Source organism: Engraulis encrasicolus, chromosome 4, assembly GCF_034702125.1.
Source record: "Engraulis encrasicolus isolate BLACKSEA-1 chromosome 4, IST_EnEncr_1.0, whole genome shotgun sequence".
NCBI lineage: Eukaryota > Metazoa > Chordata > Actinopteri > Clupeiformes > Engraulidae > Engraulis > Engraulis encrasicolus.
In genome coordinates, this window is record NC_085860.1 from 45,295,332 (window position 1) to 45,309,500 (window position 14,169).

Sequence of the window (14,169 nt, forward strand, 5' to 3'; positions counted from 1 at the left end):
TTACAGTTTACACTAAAATTTAAAAGCAACTCGGTACATTCCAAACTTTTCCATTGCAAAACATTTGACAACACTCCAACATCTACTTCAACGCGCTTTACCAAAACCTTTCACTTCAAACGATGTCGTCTATGCCTATTGCTCACGTTTCTCGCATTTACCACAATATGATACAGAGTTTAGTACAATATCAGTTGCAAAGAAGTCTGAATCACCAAACACATGTTGAATGATGTTGTAGAGTGAGTGAGACATCACACGCCGTTTATCTCAGCATTTTCAGTGGGCTGTGAAATAGCACACGGCGCTCTAGCATCAAACACGCACCATCCGTCAGCACCTCACCGTGCCACGCTGAGATTAAATCGATCTACCAGCGTTTATTGCCTGCTGACATTGTACATCGCATCATGTTGCAGGTAAAGGTCAAATGACAAGCTATGTGGAGAAATAAGGTTAATTTAGAGGGAGCTTGAGGAATATTACAGGCTATACTTTATGAACCGAGTAACACATTGCTTCAATGAAACTGAGAGAGCAAATTAAAGATCAAGATCAAGTTTCTTAATATGTTTAAACATTAACAAAAGACAAAATACGAATTTGGGCAATTACGCGAGTGTGCTGATTTCATACACGAAGCGGATTAAAATGTGATGAGATGAGGTTAATCCACATTCCTAAGCAGGTTCAAATAATGACAACTTTAGGCACTTTGAACAGGTAAAAAAATGTGTTCAAGTGAGTCAACAACGGGACCGCTGAAGACACCTGTTTGCAATTGACAATGTCATATCACATTTATTTTGTGTAGCCTAACCGTTTAACCATGCCAAAAAAGGGGTCAATGGTAAAAAAAAGAAACAACACATACAACACATTACCTTGTCTGTCATCCTTTGCGCAAATCCCTGTTATAAGCAAGCCAAACAGTAGGCTAAATCAGAATCTGCGTGTGGATAATGTGCGTTGCTCACTTCATTCCGTCCGTAAAACACGTGTTTCTCCTGTCGATGCGCCACAAAGTAAAAGCTTGAACCTTCCTCCACTGCATTCTGATTCATACTGGAGTATTCAGACGCGACCGTCCTCGAGTTGTCTCTCTCTCTCTGTCTCTGTCTCTCTCTCTCTCTCTCTAGTAACGGGGGAAAGGAAACGCTTCTTTGCGTCATCCTCCCTTTTGCCATTTCCAGACCAGCGCAAAGTTACACTGCTTCGAGCCGTTACTGGCAAAATTATATATATATTATATATATATATATATATATATATATATATATATATATATATTACAAATTTTATTCATCAAAGAAACATACAGTAGGTAGGTAGACTACCAGTGATACAAAAATAGCCCACATGAAGAAATTGGACACACATTTTAGATAGATAGATAGATAGATAGATAGATAGATAGATAGATAGATAGATAGATAGATAGATAGATAGATGACTGAAGCTTTAGCAAGACATCTGATCTCACATCGCACCAGTTTAATTTTTACTTAAAGTGATACTGTCCCATTTTTTGAAATGAGCTTATTGTACACCTCTCCTTGAGTTATATAATAGGGTTTTACCGTTCTCCTATTCTTTCAACCATTCTCTGGGTATGGCAGTGCAAATTTGACCTCCAAACTAGCAGTTTACATCGAGTCTTATGAGACCAGTTAGCCGCCAGCTGGTCTCATAGGATTCAATGTTAAATGCTAGCATGGAGGTAAAATTTGCACTGCCCTACCCAGAAAACGGTTAAAAGTATAGGAGAACGGTAAAACCCTATTATATAGCTCAAGGGGAGGTGTAAAATAAGCTAATTTCCAAAAATGGGACAGCATCACTTTAAAGTGTACCTAAAATATAGCCTACCTAAAAAGCACAGAGTCACTTTTGAGGAACGAATCAGCTATTTAACACAGCCCAACGTTCCCATCCCCATTCCCAACTCCCAAATTGTGTTGCCTCTGGGTGAGTCAGTGGAGGTGAACCTCGCTGGCCCAAAGGTTGTCAAAGGCTGCCACCAAGGGCCATTGGATGGGTGGATGCTGCTTGCCTTGGGTGGCTGAATGCTGCTTGCGGGTCAGTTGTCACTGCTCAGGAAGTGACCCTGTAAAGGGCAGCCACCGCTATAGTCATTCTTCTCATCACGTATAGCTGCCTGTCAGGAGCGAGTGAGATTCAGATTCTTCTCATGGATACCACCAGCATGGATACCTGCCATGGAAACGCAGCATCCATCCACGGTTACCAGAGGATGGGCATGCATTGTGGGAGAGGGTCAATATCAAATCCATATGTGGTTCAGCCAAGCTATAGCTGAGGTTGAATGTGTTCAACGCACACACACACACACACACACACACACACACACACACACACACACACACACATACACACACACACGCACACACACACACACACAGAAAAAGTCCCCCCCTCTCTCTGTATTTCATTCTTACTCAATGTCTGCTTTAAAAAAAACGTCTCCACAGTCAGCAGACATTTCTTTACATGGTGCATTATGTTCATCATCATCATCATCATCATCATCGTTGTCGTCATTCCCCCCTCCCCACTACCACCACCACCACCACCACTTCTCTCACGCTCCACCACACAGCCTCATCTCTGTCTCAACTCTGGAGGGATCTGACTGTGTGAGGTCCAAGGCTGCATTCCTCAATCACTCCCTAACCTCTGCCACTGTGGCTGCAGGCGAGGAGAAGAAAGGCAGTCATTTAATTGCATTTGGAGATGGTCTTGTATTCATGGAACATTTATCAATGACTGTATACACATTGGTCGAAAGTAGCAGTTAACCTGATCTATACACTTCAGAGGGCATTTAGTTAACTACAGAAGGCTATGTGCCTCCTTTCCTCACTCTCTCCCACTAACAGAGCTGGAACTCTGTGGGATCTCAAGCTGTGAAGTTCAAGGCTGTGGCCAGACAGTGGGGGTACCTGGATAAATATCCCTCACTAACACTCCTACTCGTGCAGGCTCCAAGCGGAACGGGCAGAGGCAAATCAGGTAAATACGTGCTCCCCTGACTCACTCACTCACTCCCACACCTGTTGCTGCATGCACCAAGCTCCATGGCTGATGCCAGTTATCTACAGTGCAGTATGCCACCCCCCCCCACACCCCCCCAGTGGGTGTAGTCTACTTTTTTATGGTGGGTATACTGTATATTTGAGCATTCTTTTAAGTGGGTATACTGTAAATATTTGTGCTCTTCAAAACAATGGATCAATCAATTTCAAGTGGGTATACTGAAATCCCTAAAATTAAGAAGTGGGTATACTCCGTATATCCGCGTTCTACGTAGACTACACCACTGCTCTCCTAATCTTAAATTGCATGAGCATTCCCTATGCTGCTGCTGTCCCCTTAATCTCTGCTTTCCTTGGTGGTCAAGGAAAATCAGGGGAGTCGTCTGAACAGAGCCATACCGCCAAACACTGGCGTAACGCAAGTACTTCAGGCCCCCCTGCAAGCTACCAAGAATGGGCCCCCGGACGAAAAAAGAGGGCCTGATATCATGTGGAGGGGGCCCGTTTCTTCAACTCAAGGGCCCATGTGGGCCCGCAGCCTCGTATGACCTCCCCCTGCCTCACGGGGGCTGCGGGGGTATACTTAACGCCCCTGCCGCCAAATCTAATTAATTCCCTATTCAATAAAGAAATGACATTAACAATGTTTTGTTTTGTGTTTATTGACTGCAATGGACCTGACAGAAATAGCCTTTCCGTATTGTCCCAGAGGGGAAATTTGTTCTCACAAACTGCCTAAAACGTACCAGAAACAAGAAAAAGAAAAACAAAAGAGAAGAGAGGAAGCAGCACATACACAGGAAGACAACCCTAGACCCATCAAAGCAGAAATACCCCACATTCAGCCCCAGACACTGTGCACCTACTTAAAGGTGGGGTTGCAGGTTAACCTTTTGAAGAATATGTACTATTATGACATTATGTTGGGGGTTCCGCAGGCTCATAGGAGTCTATGTAGAACCTTAGAATCCTGGGGGAGGTCCCCCACCGTGATGTCATACCTGCAACCCCACCTTTAAGCCAGGCTCAAACAACATGACTCACGATTGTGTGTGCGATTTTGACGTCGGGGTGCACCGCACTAGAAGAGAATTGCAACTGTCAATCTTATCGCTGCCCGAGACAATGCCCGATGTTCTATTTCCAGTCGCAAATATCAAACAGGGTTTGATATCTACGATTTGTGATCGCCAACTCTTTGAGCTGAGCCAAGTTCTATCTTAGAACGTCGCACACGACGAGGAAATCTTTGCCGACAATCGCTTGCGATGGTCCTGGGGGGGTAACGTTCCACCGATTGTCGTAAGGGGGGTTTACAGCTGAGAATCGGGCCGATAATCGTGTAGTTTGAGCCAGGCTTTACAGAAAGGGTACCGACACAGCACCCACCACACACTAGGGGTGTAAATCACAGCCTCCGTGACCGTGACGATGTGATTCGATTTCTTAAAGCCAGGCTCAAACTACACGACTAGCGATTGTGTGTCCGATTTTGGCGTCGGGGTGCACCGCACACTAGAAGAGAATCGCAACTATCAATCTTGTCGCTGCTCGCAGCCACCGAGACAATGCCCGACATTCTATTTCCTGTGGCAAATATCAAACAGGGTTTGATTTCTACGATTTGTGATCGCCAACTCTTTGAGCTGAGCCAAGTTCTATCTTAGAATGTCGCTCACGACGAGGAAATCTATCCCGACAATCGCTTGCGATGGTCCTGGGGGGTAACGTTCCAGCGATTGTCGTAAGGGGGGTTTTCAGCCGAGAATCGGCGCGATAGTCGTGTAGTTTGAGTCAGGCTTAAGGCAGCGATTTGATTATTTTCTATACTTAAAATTGCGCAACGATATATTTGATTCCATTCGATTATTTCCAATTACTTTTCCACTTCTGTTATGTTATGGAGCTAGGGCATTGGGCAGGGGCCTGCCATTAGATTTTATAATCTATCTATACATAAGAATGCCCCACAATACGATATGATTCGATCGCTGGCCGTTGGATCGATACATATCGATTAGTATTACCCTACCACACACCCACAGATACTGCACTTACGTGTATTACATGTATTACTTACTCACTCACTCACTCACTCCCATCACTGATATTCGTCCAAGCTCACTGTGAAGTCCAAGGCTGTGGTCTTCTGCTCCAAGCTCCAACAAGACAAGCTGAAGCACTGGCTGACTGTTTTGATAATGTGAAGCACAACCTCCCTCCCTCTCTCTCTCTCTCTCTCTCTTGCTCTCTCTCAAACACACACACACACACACACACACACACAAACAATAGTGCCTTGACACGGTGTGAAGTCCAAGAGCGCGGATTTCTGCTCCAAGGATAAAGGCAGAAAGGCTGAAAGCCAGAGTTGAATGCGAAGAGACTTTTCTCATTGCCCTCTGTCTGAAGAGAAGTGGCATAGCCCTGAACAGCGAATGGGGTTGTGCGATTGGACTGGACAAGTAAACTCTGGTCTGTGCTCTGGCGAAGGTTGGACAAGGCTTGTCAAGGGCATTTTGCCATTGGCTGGCTTCCACTGGCCACAGCATTCCTCCTTGTTAATTCATTTTTTATCACCACACAGACAGGACACAATGGCATTCAGACACAATAATTACCCAACAGACAGGCAGGCGCACACCTGACAGCTGACACAGAAGGGCACTTAGGTGCTGTTTCCACGTAGTCTGCTATTTTGAAGTGTGGATTTTTTTCTCTCCTGTTTAGGTGTAAACGCGAAATTTGGATACAAATAAAAACTACATTGAAACAAATGCGTTTTAGCTCCTCAAATGGGATATTGTTAAAGCAGGATTTTTGATATGCGAGTTTTAAATCTCTGGAAGGCCAAAACTAATGTGTTTTCAAAAATAGCAGGCTACATGGAAACAGTGTCTTAAGGACACAATGGACATAGGCTACTAGACATACACAATGCAGCTTCCAGACATTTATACACAATGCCTTCTAGATATGCAGTTATAATGCAAAAATGACCAAGCGTGCCAATGTTTTAGGCATTTGTTTTTTAGAGCAATGGTGTGGTTTTTTAAAAATATATATATTTCAAATTTGATCACTGATGCAGATTTAAAAATCCGCTCAGAATTCTGTTATTATCTGAGGATGGATCACACCTTTGTGAAGATTTTCAGGTTCCGACTGCTTTTTACTATGTTGTTTTGTCTGCTTTTTAATGAGGTCCTATGACCCTTACATTTTAAATTGTTGTATAATTAGATAACCGCTCAGATAGCGCACCTCAGCCCTCTGGTGGACAGAAACACACACACACATACTGCAAACATACTACGTATCAAAAGAACATATACATACATACAACTCGGATGAACAAGATCACCTTTGACACTACGCATCCAGCACACCAACTATTCTCACTCCTACCATCAAGGTACCGCAGCATCCCATGCAATACCACACACTTTAGGGACAGTACTTACCTACAAGCCGTCCGCCACTTTAGTATGCACTAGAACTTTATAGTTACTCTACTACCTGGCCTTCCTACCTCCTCCTGGGTCTAATGGTTTCCTGTACAACCAATGCAGTTATGATGTTTCCATTGCACTTTGCAATGTTTTTGTAGTGTCATTCCCTGTTATTTATGTGCCTCCGTTTTCTTTCACAACCCCCCCCCCCTATTTTTGTGTTGTCTAGTTGTATTGTTGTATGTGTGAGCTCACCAAAGTACATTCCTAGCAACTGTATTTTTATACTGTTGATATGGCTAATAAACTTGAAACTGGTCTTGAACTTGAAACCTTACATTGGCGAAGGTAATAACAAGTGGAATTCTGAAATAGTCGTAGAAAAAACTTAACCATAATATTACTACTACAACCAGTGTTTGGAGAGACTAGTTACAAAAGTAATTAGTTACTCTAATGCATTGGTTTTTTTTGCAGTAATGCTGTAATGTAAGGCGTACCAGGAAAAATGGTAATATTGACTTAATTACTTAGTCAGTAATGCACACATTGCATTGCAGTGCATTTCAACCTGCATTGAAATGGTGGTGTGGAAAATTACTATTGCCTTGTCCAATTTTTTCTCGGAAAGGTCAGAATAGGAATACTGTTAATGACAATGAGATATGACCAATTGCCTGCAGGAATCACAGCCGTCTGGCACACACACACACACATTGCAGACACATTTGAAGTCATCTAAGGGTAAGAACACACACACACACACACACACACACACACACACACACACACACACACACACACACACACACACACACACACACACACACACTTAGAGATGGGGCCAGCCAGACACAGAGCTAGACAGAGTGGGAACACACATTCACACTTCTTCATACGCCTGTGTGCACAACGCCTCGTGCAGTTTGAAAAATCTGCGCAAGGAATTTTCTGAAGAGATAAGACAGGACAGGGGTGACTACCTACAGAATTCTAATTTAATTCTTTTGAAAGATTCTGTTATCACACAGACTTTTCCAGAGAGCTTCTGGGTGAACGTATGCAGGAAATACGAATGTGTGTGTGTGTGTGTGTGTGTGTGTGTGTGTGTGTGTGTGTGTGTGTGTGTGTGTGTGTGTGTGTGTGTGTGTGTGTGTGTGTGTGTGTGTGTGTGTGTGTGTGTGTTTGCAACCTCTCAATGTGGTTAACTGCACGTGCATTCATGTACAGATGCTGCATCACGTGCAACGGCAAACATGCAGACATTAGAAAATGATTCATATTATGGACTATACAAGTCTTGTGTGAAGAAAAGTGGCCAATTTTTTTATTTTCTTCATATGCGAGTAAGGTCATAATACACTTTTCATATTGCAAAGTATGCTTACTGTACTATACAAGTGGCTCTTTTCTCATTGTCTTCATTTAATACAATAATACAATTTAATACAATACATTTAATAACATTTTCTAAGCTCAAGTTCAAGTACAAGTTTCAACATTATCGTCCCCAAAAGGGGCAATTAAATGAGCAACAAGAAAACATGTAGACAGCAGAACAGATAGCACAGGACAGACCAAGAAGTGCAAGGTCAAAAGGGACCATGAATGGGGTTATACAATAAAATAAAAAACACAATAATAAAATAAGAAACATCACACCGTAAAATGCCATAAAAAACAGCAGGGATCAAGCCAAACGACCAATGAAGATCATTAACAGGGAGATGGCACTGGGGACAAATTAAAACCTAAATGTGTTGGTTTGACAGAGGGGAACCTGAACAGTGAACCAGATAGGAGAAGCTGGAATTCAGAGTGGAGAGGGTCGGCACTGACTGATGAAATTGACTCAGCCTTCCTCAGGGTGGGTTTCTTGTACAGGTCAGAGACTGCTTTCCTGGGCACCTATGATTTTGCCACTGATCTCAACAATTTTGACGAGGGAGCTTCTGGCTTTCACGCTGAGGTTGTTAAACCAACAACCAGGAACGTGCCCTCCAATGAGGCAGGTGAGGCAGTGCCTCACCAGCCCCATCCAGAAATCATGAGAATGATGAGATGCAGTAAATGTGAATAATGGTAACAATAATAACAATTGTTTTCCAGTATCTGTACTATAACTGCCATTTGTGCAGTATTTAAACAGATTCATTTTTCAACCATTTTTGTGGCCAAAATCGCCCGAATTGCCCATTTCCTATCAAATTGGTCAGAATATGCAGCGCCATGAGGCAGCTCCGAGCCTACCTCACCGTGGATTGCGCAATCCCTCTTTTACAAGCTTAAGTGCATGCGCCATTTTGCTCGTTCTGTGTATGCAACCTCGTAATGCTGCATTAAATGTTTTATGCACTTACTAGAAATATGTATGGTGTGCCCTCATTTTCCTGATAAAGTGTACTATTTTCTACGTGTGAGTATCATTTCTTTACTCTGAACACTTTGACATAACGCTGCATTGGAAAATATAGTAGGTGAGGCAGTGCCTCAGCCTGGTTGTGGCGTTCAGTGTCTTGTCAGTTACGTCATCACGTAACCTAGATATGAAATTCAAAAGAGTTATCATTGCCCTGCTACTACCATGGATGTGGATGTTATAGCAAGCTGCTAGCTGCTCTTGTTTCAACAACACATGAGTTGAACTAGCTGCTCCAAATGAAAATAGTTTCAGAAATGAAGACAAGAAACAAAGCACTGACGAAATCTTGGATTATGTCATTGTGGATACAACAGGAGGCAGGGATTCTTGAGACCAGGGACAAAATGGGTTTTTAATTTCTAAAAATAAAAAGTTGATTTTTCCTAAATATATTTATATATTATAGTTGTCTCAGGTGTTGGCCTTTTGATGCCGTTGAAATACAATCTCCCAGGTTTAACATTTTTAACCATTTTGTCATGTTTGCCGGACAAGCCTGGGATTTTGTCAACACCATAAGACACCAAGAAACATTAAAAAATGTATTTTGAATAAATTTATGGCAGTATTTTGACTTTTGGAAGTTATATTAAGTTGTGTTCTTCTATCCATGTTTTTAAATTAATACATTTACTTAAAAATATTTATATGATCAAGCTGCCGATTATTATAACTAGGGAAATTCACATTTACAAATGTAAGTTTTATTCTCAAAAACAAACAATGAGAGTCAAAAATACAGCTATTACAAATTTATTTAGGAAATGGAGTGTTTTATTGAGATAATCTGAGACAATGTAATAAAATATCTTTTTAAAAACAAAAATGAAGAAAAAACTCATCTTATGGTGTTGACGCACGTCTTACGGTGTTGACGCACGTCTTACGGTGTTGACGAATTAGAATAGAACTGGGGATAACTTGATATAACATGGTCTCTGAACTTCAAAAACTCAACTTTCAACTGTAACATATCAGTATAAAAGGCCATTTAATACCAGTCCTTGTGTTTAAACTCACACCCACAGGAATTTGGCAATAAGCATATCAGGTCTCTTGAACAGTCCATACTCATATCAGATCACTAGAACAGTCCATGAACTCATATTAGATATCTTGAATAGTCCATAAACTCATATCAGATCACTTGAACAGTCCTTACTCATATCAGATCACTTGAATAGTCCATAAACTCATATCAGATCTCTTGAACAGTCCATACTCATATCAGATCACTTGAACAGTCCATGAACTCATATTAGATCTCTTGAATAGCACATAAACTCATATCAGATCACTTGAACAGTCCATACTCATATCAGATCACTTGAACAGTCCATGAACTCATATCAGATCACTTGAATAGTCCATAAACTCATATCGGATCTCCTGAACAGTCCATACTCATTTCCGATCTCTTGAACAGTCCATTAACTCATCAAATATACAGATCATGGAGAAAAACATGAATAATGTTCGTCAATTCAGTCTTCAAATGCAAGAACTCTGTAATTTCTGAACTCCTCTTACAGTGCCCTCCATAATTATTGGCACCCCTGGTTGAGATGTGTTAAAAGCCTTAAAATAAATTCAGTGTTTATTGCAGAAGAATACTGTCACACTGAAAATTGTAGGAAAATGTAGCCTTCAACTCAAATGAATTGTAAGAAAATAAAAAAATCCCTGACTAAAAAAATAATTATTTTTCATTAAATCACCTGTTCCACAATTATTGGCACCCTTAACAATTCCCAGGAAATAAATATAATTGAAGCATTTCTGTCATTTCTACAGTAGTTTACAAAGTTTACCAGAGTATGTAGGAACATTTAATTAGTAATTCATCACTTCCTGCTTCCCTGGGGTATAAATATGACGTGACACGAGGCCATTTCTCTTATCCACTCTTAAACATGGGAAAGACAAAGGAACACAGCATACAAGTGAGGCAGATGTGCGTCGACCTTCACAGGTCAGGCAGAGGCTACAAGAAGATTGCCACTCAACTGCAGCTGCCCATATCCACTGTGAGAGGAATAATTAAGAAGTTCAAAACAACTGGAACAGTGGTAAACAAGCCTGGACGAGGACCCGAATTTATTTTGCCACCACGCACAGTGAGGAGGATGGTAAGAGAAATCAAAAGATCTCCAAAGCTCACTGTTACAGAATTACAACAAATGGTAGCATCCTGGGGTCACAAAGTCTCCAAATCAACCATCAGGCGCTGTCTACACGCCAACAAGCTGTTTGGGAGGCATGCACGGAGAAAACCTTTCCTCACTCACAATCATAAACGCAAACGTCTGGAGTTCGCCAAGCGGTATTGGGGCTTCAACTGGGACCGTGTGCTTTGGTCAGATGAGACCAAGATTGAGCTTTTTGGCAACAAACACTCTAAGTGGGTCTGGCGTGCCACGAAAGATGCGCATGCTGAAAAGCACCTCATACCCACTGTGAAGTATGGGGGTGGGTCAGTGATGCTGTGGGGCTGTTTCGCTTCCAAAGGCCCTGAGAACCTTGTTAGGGTGCATGGCATCATGAATGCTTTGAAATACCAGGACATTTTAAATCAAAATCTGTTGCCCTCTGCCCGAAAGCTGAAGATGGGTCGTCACTGGGTCTTTCAGCAAGACAATTACCCTAAACATATTGTCAAATCTACACAGAAATGGTTCACCAGACACAAAATCAAGCTCCTCCCATGGCCATCTCAGTCCCCAGACCTCAACCCCATTGAGAACCTGTGGGTTGAGCTGAAGAGGAGAGTACAGAGTAGAGGACCCAGGTCTCTGGATGATTTAGAGATTCTGCAAAGAGGAATGGCTGAAGATCCCTCTTTCTGTCTTTTCCCATCTTGTGAAACATTATAGGAGAAGATGTTTAGTGCTTTACTCAAAACATGGTGGAAGAGTAATGTTCTCTTGATTAAAGGGTTTTTCAGCTTGCTTCCTTGAAGCATTGACTTTGTTTGGGTCCGAGGTGAATCTTCTGTGCTATGACATGGATCTAACTTCCCACGTTTCAATCTCTTCCTAAGCTTGTCCTTGTCTTTCTGCACCTTCTCCAGTTTGCCTTTCAGTGACTTAATCTCTCTGTAATGCCTTTGCCTTGTTCTGTTCCTCAATCTTTCTCCAGCAAGTAGTTGCCTACTACTGCTTGGTTGCTCAAAACTAATGTCTACAGGACTCTCTGGTGGGGTGTTAAGACTCTACTGAATCTCCTGTGCTTTCTGCCTACGCTCCCTTGATTCTCTCTGTGCTTGTTTCCAGAACTTCCTTTTCCTCCGTACTTTTCTTTTGCTCAGATCAGCGATGGTCTTTAACTTTCCATCTTTCACTCTATTTGCCCATCTTTCCTTTTCCTTTCTCAGAAACTCCTCTTTTTTCTCTGGCTGGCTGTTAAGTTTCTCCCTCCATTTCTTTTGATACTCTCTGTTCCTTCTCTTACGTTCCTCTACTGAAAGCTTCCCTTTTGCCATTCTAGCCTGAAATGTACAAATGTACAATGTTGTCGTTAGTAGGGCACACACACACGCGCGCGCACGTGTGTGCGCGCGCACACACACACACACATACACACACACTGTAGGTATGTAAGTTTGTGTGTGTGTGTGGATAGAGAGAGAGAGAGAGAGAGAGAAAACATAACAGTGTTTATACATGTTGTGTGCTTGCTTGACTAACTAGTTCGACTGAAATCAGCATAATAATAAATATACCATATTCCATAAATGTGAAATAGTAACTTACTCTAAAAGTAATTAATAAATAGGCCCTAGTAAATGAGAAATTGTAACTTACTTAACACACAGACACGCACACACACACACACACACACACACACACACACACACACACACACACACACACACACACACACACACACACACACACACACACACACACACAGAATTCAATTCAGTATTACAAGAAATCATGATATTCATGAAATGTTAAATACACAGAAGATGTATTATTAAAATAGGAAGTAATGACACTACAATAGTAATGTATAAAATGTAATTAAATGTGTAAATTATACATTTAAGTCCCATTTGTCAACACCATAAGATGAGTCGTCAACACCATAAGACAAAATGTCTTATGGTGTTGACGACTAATGGAGTCTTATGGTGTTGACGAAATCTTCTATTTTTCATCATAACATGTGATTTCTTTGCACAAGCCATCTTGTTTTTCACCAGCTGCATGTGGCCTCAACAATAAAGTTAGATTAAACTTTTATTCCTTAATAAAATCACATAAACCTTGTTTTTTATCGTCCACGGTGTTGACACTCTATGGTTGTGACATAGATAGTTTCATAAAAGAAGATAATTTAGGAAAAAAATACAAATATTTACTTACCATATCAGTGGCCTCATGGCATGTGCACCAATCAGGAAGTGGAAAAGGGGTCCTTAGAGAGTGAGTTGGCCAATATAATGCCTGATTTTTTTCATTTTTAGAAAAATCTTATGGTGTTGACAGAAACTCCGGACACAGTTTCAATCACGTAAAAAGTACATAAATATATTTTTTAAGTAGTATATTTCTATACAGTTTGAATAATTACTTAAAATACATGATCTTAGTAGCTATTTTGTTTGTTTTACTTCATTTAAAACTATTATTTAAGTATTGTAAAGTCATGAATCTTCCTTTCGGACAAGGGTATTTTTAGGTTCAGGCAGCATACTAGGTGATGTAAAATAATGAAATATTTGTAAAAAACATAAATTGACGTTTTGTGGTATACAAAAGTTCTTGTTTTATTGTTTGATGTAATTATTTCACATTTTTTAAATACATTTTATGAATTACAATGAGTTTTATCTCACGGACATGTTTTGTCCCTCATCTATGATTCAATGGTACAGGTAGGCAAACGTGTCTAATTTTCATATACTAGAAACTCGCTAGCTATGTAGCCTGCTGCCATGGTTAACACAGATTCATGTGATATGGGTCTTTTTTGTTATTTTTTTTCCCTTTCGATTAGCCACTGTGTAAACATGCGCTTCAAAGCAAGGTCCACTGTGACTCGAGATTGCAATATGATCTGATCAGTTCCTAACGGGTTTGTTTGTAGCCTTAGCTTGTTAGTTTGCTGGAGTACTAGAGCTCTAGAGAAACTACGTGAGAATACTGGCTTTGGAGAAATGGTACGACTCTAGCTTGTACATGACTTGATTGGGTGGACAGTTTTCTACCGAGATTGCATTACGTGTGGTAGG